The sequence below is a fragment of the Acipenser ruthenus genome, chromosome 11 (genome assembly GCF_902713425.1).
Source record: "Acipenser ruthenus chromosome 11, fAciRut3.2 maternal haplotype, whole genome shotgun sequence".
NCBI classification, from domain to species: domain Eukaryota; kingdom Metazoa; phylum Chordata; class Actinopteri; order Acipenseriformes; family Acipenseridae; genus Acipenser; species Acipenser ruthenus.
In genome coordinates this window covers 6504096-6515753 of record NC_081199.1, presented here as the reverse complement: position 1 = coordinate 6515753, position 11658 = coordinate 6504096, and positions in this window count along the sequence as shown.

Genomic DNA, 11658 nt, shown 5'->3' with positions numbered 1-11658 from the left:
CCCAAGAATGGATAAGAACAAAACATTGGACTATTCTGAAGTGGCCTTCTATGAGTCCTGATCTGAATCCTATCGAACATCTATGGAAAGAGCTGAAACTTGCAGTCTGGAGAAGGCACCCATCAAACCTGAGACAGCTGGAGCAGTTTGCTCAGGAAGAGTGGGCCAAACTACCTGTTAACAGGTGCAGAAGTCTCATTGAGAGCTACAGAAAACGTTTGATTGCAGTGATTGCCTCTAAAGGTTGTGCAACAAAATATTAGGTTAGTGGTCCCATCATTTTTGTCCATGCCATTTTCATTTGTTTTCTTATTTACAATATTATGTTGAATAAAAAATCAAAAGCAAAGTCTGATTTCTATTAAATATGGAATAAACAATGGTGGATGCCAATTACTTTTGTCAGTTTCAAGTTATTTCAGAGAAAATTGTGCATTCTTCGTTTTTTGTGGAGGGGTACCAACAAATTTGAGCACGTCTGTATATATATATATATATATATATATTAAAGATCACAGAAACTTTGGTTTTCCTTTTTTGTTTTAAGGATGAGTGGGGTTTAAAAACAAAGAAGCAACCTGGTAGCTCATGCTAAATATTTTAATTGGCCAATTGGCCATTTTTGTTTACAAAAATAAAAATACAATGTTTTTCATATCGTTCCCCTTTGTTAATCTGGAGTTGTGATGTTTTCGGATAAACAGGGATAAAAGTGGAATGTCCTGTGGCTAATGAGATGCAGAACCAGTGGGAATTATGGTTTTAATTACTGACGAGGACTTTCTAAAGAGGTATCGATGAAGTGCATCATGCTGTGTGTCTTGGGTTCTAAGTTCAGACTGATGCCAGTCACGCTGTGTCTCTCAGCCTTTGATGCTCACTTCTTTTGCTTTTTCAGTGCTTATTGGATTCTTGCAGCAAGAAAATGCTTCAATGCTCCTTTGTCAAAACCCATGCCATGGCTAAGATGGAGCACAAGGAGTAACATTTGAACTAAAACGAAAGGAGGTTTCAAATGTTTTGAAAAATAAACATTTGCTTTTTTTTAATATATATAAATGAGTGATACCAGTTGTTGACGAAATTATCTTGAGCAGTAATTTGGAAACATGGAACCCTTTATGATGTGGAGGTGAACAATGGCAGCTGCATTCCTCCTCAGAAGTTGCTTATGCACGCCGGTGGTTGTGCAGTGATTCAGTTGTGCTGTGTTTGTAAAGCACTTTTGAGATCTATTTAATTCCAGCAGTGGTTTGTTTGATTACCTCTGCATGTTATCGGGCATGGTCACACAGTGAAGCATTGTTAATAGGCTCCTCTACTACAGTTTCAAGTTGGTTGACTCACTGGTTTTGTCAGTATCCCCTCTTTTAACAGAACAGAGAGACAGCACTGAATTTCCAATGCCTTTGTGTATTGTATGAGGTGCCTTCTTTCATATGCCTCTGGATAATAAAGTAGATCAGTCCAAGCCAGATTCTCCAAAGAGGGCTCAGGACATGCCGGTTCCATCACAGTGGATCCATCATGCTCAGATACAATGGGGTCAATTCATCTAAACATTGGTGGATCTATATCCTGCTATCAGCATTCAAATATTTTCACAAGCAGTAATATACCAAAGAGACTGGTAGATGTTTCATTTCCCCAACCTAACGACCTCAACAGTGTCCCTGCCTATCAATTGAGTAGACTCCATTTTGATATCCTTGCTTAATATCCCAATACTGGCTGGATAGTGTATATTTATTTCTGTCTACCTTCAACTGTCTCCTAGCCAAGAGGATTGGAAACGAGACTGTAGCCGATTAACAGGTGTTGCAAGAACAGTCACGTCTGCTAGTCAGACTGTGGGCTAACCGGTTGGTTGTCTTTCAGCAGGTTTCAAGTCCAGGGGCACACCTGGCAAATTACAGGGAGAAGAGCCTCTGCATAATACACTTTTTTGACTGTGGCAGCCTACATCTTTTCATGAAATAGAATTCCACTGGTGTGTGTTTTATTGTAGTTTCGAAAACAGTCAAGCCGCTTATGCAATGTATTCCTGGTTGAATTTATATATTTAGAGTTAGAATGACGCCTTAGGGTTAGAACTCTGGTTAAACCATTATTGCATCCCACCACCTTTGAATGCCTGCCTGTAAGCACTGGATTACAATAGTTAGTTTTTCGATGCAGGAAATAAATACACCACCACGGTCAGATCCCAAATAACAGTATTCCAAAAGACTGTGAATTACTATGGAGCTAATTAGGAGTCATCTGATCTGTAAATATCCATTACAGAAGAATACCACAGTGGTTAATTACAACACAAATGCATTACATTGGGGGAAAAGAAAACAAACAAAAAAAGCAGCAGACCACAACTTTAAGAACAAAGGCATTAGAATAGATTTGGAACAAACTGAGACTTGTTAAAATGTTTTGCCTTCCAGACTGCCTTTTTTTTCTAGTTTTCTGATCGAGTGTTGAAGATGTGGGTATACTGAGCCCTATTCACAAAGTCAAAGTGTGGTTTTATGAATAAAATACTGTTTGATATGAAGGAAACCGTTGGCAATATTAACAACATTCTTGAACAGTATCATACATATGATGTTTACACAAGCTTTATTGTATAAGACCATTTAAATGACCAATCAATCAATCTTTATTTAATATAGCGCCTTTCATAGTGGACCACCATCACAAAGTGCTTTATAAGATGCAGTAACAACAAGAAAATCCATAATACTTTAAATACCCAAGAACCAGAGTGCTGCCAGTAAGTTCTTTATATTTCTTCCCCCAGAGATGTACACTGATGAAGGCATTAGCTAGAACATTTGTCTCCTCGACACCTCCTAGTTTTACCTCAAGATTGTATGATAGTGTTTAAGGCTCTGGGTGGATTAAACAGAGTTTAGATAAGAAAACACACATTCCTTTTTAGAATCAACCAGATTGTGATCGAATGAGACTGGCATGGTGGTGGTGCGGGTAGCTGGTCCTGTAAAATACCAATCGGGTTTACATGGGGTAGTTTACTGTAACACTGTCAGGCTTAGGTTTTGCCGTTTGCTCTTAATGACGAAGGTGTAAAGTCACTCGCAAAATAAAGGTATTGTATTCAGTATTAAGGCCATCATCTGCAGTTCAAAAAATGAAACAATTTGCATAAATGAAAACTACAATAATATATATATATATATATATATATATATATATATATATATATATATATATATATATATATATATATATATATATACAGGCTCCCTTGAGAAAGATATGTACAACATATTGAAACGTTGGGCAGCTGGCTCTTTGAGCTATATATATATATATATATATATATATATATATATATATATATATATATATATATATATATATATATAATATATGTATATTAGTATACCGGTCTACAGTTTTGGGTTGTTATCATTCTTAGACTTGTATAGAGTTCTCTGTTGTTATAAGACTTCATATTTTGACTCCTAACAAGCCACAACATCCAATTCTAGCACCACACTGAAAGTGGCTCTCACGTCACATGTTGCGGGCACATCATGTCACGCTCCCTGGGTCTCTGAGTCTCTTGCTGATACTTGGAAGATTAAGTTCCACAGCAGGATAGAAGGTAATCTGATTTTCAAAACACACTTAAAGGTATGTAGGTTTAAGGCGGTTGGTTGTTTTTTGAATGTTTGCTTTAAAATAAGTCTGGCCTGTTTATGATGACATATTGGGCTAATTTCCCAAAGCTATTTACTCAAAGCTATTTAAACACACCCAATGAAGTTATCACACCAGATATAAACAATCTTTGAACTTGTGATCTTGCAAGGAGTCTTAAGTGGTTTCTTTTTTGTTTTAGAATTGTAATGTTTTTTTTTTCCTTTCAGATATAAATTGCACTAATGACGATTTGGAGTAAATAGCTTTGAGAAGCTAGCTCATTATTAGAGCATCAAATTTACAGTACAGGTTATCATGCATTGATCAATACAAATTACAGATACAAATATGAATTCATGCTTAAATTACAGACACTTATTACAAGGTATTACCCCTCACGAAATGCAAAATATGCAGAGTGCGGAGTAGTGGTTAGGGAGTAGTGGTTAGGGCTCTGGACTCTTGACTGGAGGGTTGTGGGTTCAATCCCCAGTGGGGGACACTGCTGTTGTACCCTTGAGCAAGGTACTTTACCTAGATTGCTCCAGTAAAAACCCAACTGTATAAATGGGTAATTGTATGTAAAAATAATGTGATATCTTGTAACAATTGTAAGTCGTCCTGGATAAGGGCGTCTGCTAAGAAATAAATAAATAATAAAAACAGTATGCCAATTAAAGCTATTCTAGCGAACTGAACTGGGAGGTTAGAACTATTGATACATTACCATTATTAATATTTACACCCATAATATATATATATATATATATATATATATATATATATATATATATATATATATATATATATATATGACATAGCTGTTAAAACTTCCCAAGTGAAGGAGCCATCATTAGAATTTTTTTTTTTTTTAGATGTATTCTTATTGTAGTTACAGGTCAGTAGAGATGATAATCAATGATGCTTTGTGGGTCTTAAAAGGAACATGCAGTCGGTTGGTTCTTTTGATATCTTTTTGTGCCTCTCGTTTGTTGCTCATTTAATTATTTTTAAGTATGTGTTTGAAGCTCTGTGTAGTAGTAGTAGTAGTAGTAGTAGCTACAAGTCAGTAAGAGATACTAAAATATAATAACAACCAACAACATTTTTTTTTTTGCTTTTGAACAAAAAATAAATAGACCCACAATCAGTTAGGTCTTTTATTTCTCTTTCTTTAAGCTTCTTTGGAGGAAAAAGATGCCCTTCTGGTTTGTGTTTAAAATGGATGTTTCGCAGTGGCTGATTGGTGTTAGTGTGGGATACAAGCTGCTCTGAGCCACAGGCTCAGCTTGAGGCCGGCCGATTATTCATCAGCTTCCCTGGTAGGGGGGCGCCTTTCTCTCACTCTCTATGCTCAGCTGGCTGCTCACATTGCCCCCCCCCTTTTTCTTTTCATTTTTTTTAGAAAGAAAGTTTTTCAAAAGGTGGCTCAAGTGTGTACAAGCTCATAATTCTTAAAAACATAAAAGAAAGAAAAGAAAAAGTACCATTCATATGTGAATAGTACTGGTAAAGACAGACAGCGTTTTAAATCGTTCTGGATAGACACGATCCAGTTAGTAGGCTGTATAAAATATACAACTTTTTTTTTACCCTTTTATTATTTTTACCCTTTTAAATATCACTGCAGATCTACTGTTAAAGTGTGTTAATACCTAAATGTGCTTCGTAAAATAAACCACAGTCTTGTTAACCCAGTAGTAAACAGTCATTACAGTCAACTGCGTTCGCACTACCTGAATACTGTGCAATGAACACGGGTTGAAATCAGGTTATTGCTATTCACTTCATTCACAATTACATTTCAAATCGTGGAGATGGTGCATTTTTAAGGTGGAGTGAATCCGGTATAAGGAAGAGGGTATATAATACTGCAATGTATACACTGGTAATTTTACATTCTGACTCCTGGGCTCTAACATGTTTGCACAAGATATATCTTATTAATAGTAATAAATACAGCATTTCTAATCTAACCTTACTGGTTAACACACTCTGTGAGGAAACCACAACCCTGATTTAAAACATTCCTGCATATTTAACTTCCAAATGTTATTTCTGGACAGCTTTATGGTCAAAGTATGACTGTGACAGGTAAAGTGTGAGTGAGTGCTTGGTGTAAATGGGGTAGGGCTTTCAGGAGAGTATTTAGAAGATAGGATAGTGGCAAGTGTTGTCAATCTCAGTGTTAAAAATGCCTTTTGAAGTCGTTTCACACATAAGAAGAACAGACGCTTGTATTAATTACTTTCATTTTGATCCAGACACAGATGATAGGCATCTTTCTAAAGATGAAAACCACTTGATCCAAATTTAAATTAAAAAAAAGAAATAATCCCCTTATTTAAGTTAATGGTTCATTAATAAAACAGAAATTGAGAAATTGAGAAATTGCTAATCAGTTTCTGGTATTAGGCCTACAGTATATACCAGATGCATCTTGGGAGACACACTTTCTGTCTAATCTTTGGCCTTTTCTTTTTTAGACAGAACCAGTTGTGCCAAATAGGGTGGTTTTGTGATGTTTATGACAAGGATGAAGGATGACAAGATTAGCATCTTGGTTTTATGTCTGTATTTTGGAGTCCCGGCAAAGGAATTGTGGTTGTCCAGTTTGAAAGCAGGGTATTTTGGTGGAGTGGTGCTGCAGAGTATTTCCACAGGTTCCACATTGACTTTAGCCACTTATAACTGTGTATTAGCCTTCAATTGTTGGATCGGTAAGAAGCTAAAATAATATATACTTGTGATATGGGGAAAAACTACACTAACGTTTGATAGATGCTGAGAAGCAGAAGCAAAATGTCTTTACAAATTTACTGTGGTACTTTAATAGAGAAAAGTTACAAGCATTGACATGCAGATTGAGAAGGAAATATTTAGCACCAAACAAATACCTGGTACCCTCTATGCTGTACCCTCATCATGGGGGTTTGATGGAAAAGAAAACGTTTCAGCCGCTTCAGAGAACATTTTAAAAACAATACTGGCTGAAATTGCGTTAGTGCTCCAGGCGTTGGATTAGCACATTCAATAGAGGTTTATTTGCATTTTATAACTCCTCTATAAAACTCTGTAAATGGAGATGTATTAGCTGTCACAATCCTTAGAGATCAAAACAACATCACATGTTAGCCTTGAGGGGAGGGTAGCCTCTTCACCCCATTGAAAGTGAAGGCTGGAAACTCCAATCCTACTTCAGTGACGATATCAACAGCTCTTGTTTTTGTTCCCAATAAACCACATTGGGGGAAAATGTACAAAGCCTTTTACTCCATAGCACCATTTAACAGGTCTCATTCTCAAAACTTTAAGGACAGTTTCAGGGGAAAAAAATGTTAAGGATTTTTTTTTACAAACATTTTATTTTGTTGAACAGTGACAAGGTGAACTGCAAACTTCATTACATGCATCTAAATGGGCTTAAAAAAACACAGTGCATAACAATTTTTTTTTTTTTTTTTGAGAAATAGGATAAATGTTACAAAACTAAACATCTGAAGAATTTCCCTCATCGTGTCCTTCTGAGCTGTCATAAAAAGGAAATTATTAAGGAACAACCTCGAACACAGCTGGCAGTTTATTACTGTGCTAGATACAGTACAGATGCAGTTATGTGTCCAGAGCTGAGTGTCAGACAAATGATAAGGTTGGCTATCAGACATGTAAAGCACCCTGCCTGGGTGCCTGCAGTGGCATTTTTAACTTCCCAGTATTGCCCAAGAATACTTCCCTGAAGGGATACCTAACAGCACTCCAGCCTCTATGTCTATATATGTTTTTTATACTGTGAAAACAATACATTTATCATACACCCCTAGCCTCCTATAGACGTTACAGATTGCATTTGACTATAAATTCTCGATTTTATACAGATATCCGTTACCTTTCAGGTTCTACTGTGCGATTATGAGGACCCCTGTATGTATTTCCACTGGTTTTTAGACTGTCTCCAAAGTGTCAATTGGATCATTCTACCTTTTTCTGTATTATTTTTACTGACTCAAAGAAAGAAAGAAAAAAAAAGAATAATTTCATCAATATAATCAAGGCCTAATTATGGATCCTACAAGAGGAACTGCAACTTCATGCCAGAATCCTCAACATCTGAATCATAAATCTTTTATTAAAGTCAGCAGGAATACCAAAAATAATAATTAAAAAAAGGAGGGAGCGGAAAGATGCAGAAAACTGGCTTTCACAGTGACAGATTGTGATCTTAGAGAGAGGCCTGTATCGTTCAGTCAACTGTTGGCAACCCATGTCACGACTTTTTACTGTGTGTGTGTGTGTGTGTGTGTGTGTGTGTATAAGAAATGTTGTTTTCAGAAATCCGTAACTGTCTCAAATCAACACTCAAGCCTGTCTCAAGCCTTCTCCAGTTTAACAGGACAAATCAAATTAAAACTAGAATGGGGTTTGCCGAACACTGTGAATAACACCAAAGTGCAAATGATTACACTCTCCGCTCAATTAACAGCCAGCGAGTGGGGGGCGGTGCTTTGTTAGAACAAGTATAATTCACAAGTTATAATGATCACAGGTTTTCGTAGAAGCAAACATCCAAACAAGTATAAAAACAGTATGCTGCGTGTTGCAAGATCTTTGCATATATAGATAGTATGTACAGGGCTGGGATGAAGCCGTCTGGCTTGCGGTATATCAATACATCTTATCTAGCCGACGTCGAGTGCTGCATTTTGGTACAGAACCAGTCACAGGGAAGACAATGATGCAGTATGGGAATATTTCAATGTCACCATTATGTTTCATCGTGGCTTGTTCTGGGTAAGTACCAAAATTCACCACTTCTGATTGGATAGATTAGCCACAGCTTGTTTAGTCACTGCAAATTAGCTTCCACAACATTCCTTAACAGCCTTATTTATGTACAACTGGTATGCTCAGATTACAAGGAGGCCATCGATCTTGTTTTCAACAAAACAGATTCAGGTCATTAAATGGCCCGATGCTTCACAGTAGGGGCATATCTGTGCAACTCAGGCAAACATTCATCTATAGAGCTGTGAGGTGTGTATTAGACACACATTACAAAGTGTGTTATCACAGAGGGAATATTATTTAAGACAATTACCCCTGTCAAAGTAATAATATTATAAATACAAACACACATGCCAAAAATAGAAACACCTGCCACCACTGGCACAAACTTTTGTGAAAGCAGCAGTCCCTCACATGAAAATCTCTGTCATTTCCAGTCTCAATGGACCACACAGCAGATCTAACAGACCTTTATAAAAGTTGGATCGTAGGTGCTTAGTTGGCAGGTGCTACAAAATGCAAGACTGCACATATTACTGATAGCTGCCCATGGTTGCTCTACGTTGACAGTGTAATGGAAGGTTTTACTAACCTGTGTGTTTATTATAATAACTAATACACACACAATCTGATCATCTTGGATCCTTAATGTGGTGTTATTGGATAAAAACTTCATTCAAATAATACAATTAAGAAGCGTTGAATAGTTTAAATATTTTAAGGGTACCTTAAGAACATCAAAACAACTGCAGGCAATATTTTACTGACTGTGTGGCACAGGTATTTTTGTAGTTTTCCCATGCTCTTCCTGTGGTTATACTACACATTTACCATAGTTTACCCTGGTTTGCCATGTTTATGAATATGCGTTACCAGACCTCACTTTTCTTTACAATGTTCCTCTGCTATATTACATTTTCCATGCCTACTATAGCAAACTTTTAAGGTATGAGGGTAACTTTTAATTTAGTTGTAAGCATACTGTACCTTCCAATAAGCATTGCAATACCCTACTGTATGTATGTATGCTTGCTGTGGGATGGTGTATAAACTGAACTGGAAAGTAAGCTTGTGAGTGCTAAGTGTAATGCAATCCCTGGTATATGGATCTGCCCATCTGTCAATCAGCCTCTTGTGGAATTCTAAACAAGCTGCAACCCGTGAGGACTTTTGGCAAGAGCTCTATCCTCCAGCATGCAGTTTTGAAGTGTGTTTGCACTGTTTCACCTTGAAACAAAGTGGCACACAAGCCTAAATGCACTTATTGTATTAACACACTGGGTCAAAGTGCTGTGAAAAACAGGAAACTCTGCATGTTAAAAATGTCACGGCCCTTAAAAAAAGTCTACGGGGGCATGTTAATAAGAATACAAGTGAAACAAAGCATAGTAAATAACAGGCATGGTAACATATAAACAACACAAACTGCAAAAACATGGTAAATGACACTGGTGTTAAGCTGGTCATGTGGGTAGATTAAATAACGGGTTCTGTTGGTTCAGGAGTCCTGGCAAAGGTACAAGTATGTGCTATTGTTTATGCAACAGTATGGCATACAATACCCGCCAACAAAGTGTTGGCACAGCATACTGGTTAGAGGGCAGTGATAGCCAGATAGGTCAGTCAACAATTCTCAAGTCTTGCTGGTCCTCATGCCAAGTTAATTGTATGTTTCCCTAGATATTGTAACTTCTAGATCCTTTACAATGGATAGTTCCAGGTAAGCCATTGCTTTATGTAACCTTCAGCTGACTACACGCAACGCAAGAAGATTATACCTGACATGTATCATCACTAAAGCCTTAGCTCTAAGTGGAACAAGCAGTGCTGTGTGATGCCGCGAGTGTAAATGTGCCAGGGATCTTTTATGTACAGTGTGACCACCGGCTTGCACCAAGCCTTCTCTCTTTACATAAGCACTAAAACTTGTAAACACTTTGCAAACAAATATAAAAAGGGGGTTTACAGAACACAGATACTCCTTAGTTAATCCTCATTTACTCCAGAAACAAAACTTCCCTGGTCTCAAGACATGCAAAAAGCAGCGCTGTCAAACTCCCCCCCCCCCCCCCCCATTTGATTTTAGAAATCTTAAATTGCTTCTTCCATAATGCTGGTTTCTTTTATCAGCCTCTGCTGGTACAAGAAGGTAGTGCATGCTATTAACATGCATGCTCCCCAATAGTGATATAAACAACCCCTTACAAGCGTCTGTAACATTAAAAATGAGGTTGCCATGACTAACACCCACCACATGGAGAACTGGAATCAGAACAAATGGCATTGCGTAGTTTCAACAGCACTGGACTGGTGATTGCCCTGATTTAGATACTTCATTGTTCTTACTGTGAAGAAGTATGCCACTCAGGGTTGACAACAGGCTCCAGAATTTACCAACACTTTAAGCCAGGTCAGGTTTTTTAACTCGCCTCTCTAACCGTGAATTAATTGATTTTATTGAACATGTAACGGGAGTGTAAATTGCATGAGCTGTCGTAAAGGAATGTAATTGTTTTGCTAACTATTACTAAAAGCACACACCTGTCTGGGGGCGGGACTTACTTCCTGTATTAATTGTTTTTACAAACATCCATAGAAGGTTACATGAGGGCAAGTGGTTTGTGAGACAGGGCCTTCAGCTTAATTAACCAACCAGCACTCAGGACTCACAGTTCACCACCTTAAATAAATGGCTTCGAAAAATGAACATTGGACCAACTATTGTATTCATTTTTTATTGTTTTTATTTATTTTTTGTAATCTGACTTTATATAAAGCATGTACAAAGAAATGGCAAGAATATTATGCCCTTCTGTAACCCGATTATTCAAGCTTGTGAATGTAAACTCTGGAAGTTAATTGTCCACACAGTATTATATTTGTGTATTGATTAAAACTGTAAAATATAATAATAATAATAATAATAATAATAATAATAATAATAATAATAATAATAATAATAATAATATACTGGGATTGGTATGTCCAATTGTGTGTGCAATGCATATAGACATTGTTTATTTGTTTTTTGTTCTGTTTATTAGCCCCATCTGGTGGCAATATTAATTTTGTGATTACAGTTGATTTACAGCTTACACACTACTGTCCAGTTACGTATCTTCTCAATGCTGCCCTCTACTGGCTGGCTCGTAAAAATACTTGATTTACATTTGTGTTCATATTTTAGGAGTTTCTAAATATGCACAATTGGTT